Here is a 509-nt window from a genome sequence, read left to right as displayed (position 1 = left end):
ATTGATAACATTTGCCCCCCCCCCCCCGTTTCCCATTCTCACACTCACACCACCTTCCCCTCTCCCTCCCTCCCCCCTGCCCCTCTCCCCCTCCCTCCCCCCCCCTCTCCCTCTCCCTCCCTCCCCCCCTGCCTCTCTCTCTCTCTCTCTCTCTCCCTCTCTCCCTCTCTCCCTCTCCCTCTTTCACCCTCGCTCCCTCTTTCACCCTCGCTCCCTCTTTCACCCCCTCCCCCCCTCACCCCCCTTTCTCTCACCCCTCTCTCTCTCTCCCCCCCCCCTTCCCCCCCCCCCACACACACTTCCTCCTTGCCTCTCCCCCCCCCCCCGCCCTCTCTCCCAGGGCACCTAGAGGCTGAGTGGACAGCGTTCTGAATGCATAGATCTAGGGACCTGGGATCAATCCTGGGCCATGGCAGAAACAAATGGGCAAAGTTTCTTTCACCCTGATGCCCCTGTTATCTAGCAGTAAATAGGTACCTGGGAGTTAGATAGCTGTTACGGGCTGCTTC

General features: G+C 61.5%; 1 protein-coding gene across 2 annotated transcripts in view; it reads right to left on the bottom strand.

Annotated features, from left to right (window-relative positions):
* Positions 1-463: 463 nt before the first annotated feature.
* The window catches only part of LOC123745433 (choline transporter-like protein 1), a 218,860-nt gene continuing 218,814 nt past the window's right edge, over positions 464-509 (bottom strand). For both annotated transcript variants that reach the window (XM_069300865.1, XM_045726001.2), the window contains exon 17: positions 464-509. This exon is cut by the window's right edge and continues 2,176 nt beyond it. The gene's annotated coding sequence lies outside the window, so the exon portion shown is untranslated.

The sequence above is a fragment of the Procambarus clarkii genome, chromosome 44, assembly GCF_040958095.1.
Source record: "Procambarus clarkii isolate CNS0578487 chromosome 44, FALCON_Pclarkii_2.0, whole genome shotgun sequence".
Lineage (NCBI taxonomy): Eukaryota > Metazoa > Arthropoda > Malacostraca > Decapoda > Cambaridae > Procambarus > Procambarus clarkii.
The sequence above is the reverse complement of the archived record's forward strand: the minus strand, read 5'-3'. Positions and strand labels throughout refer to the sequence as shown.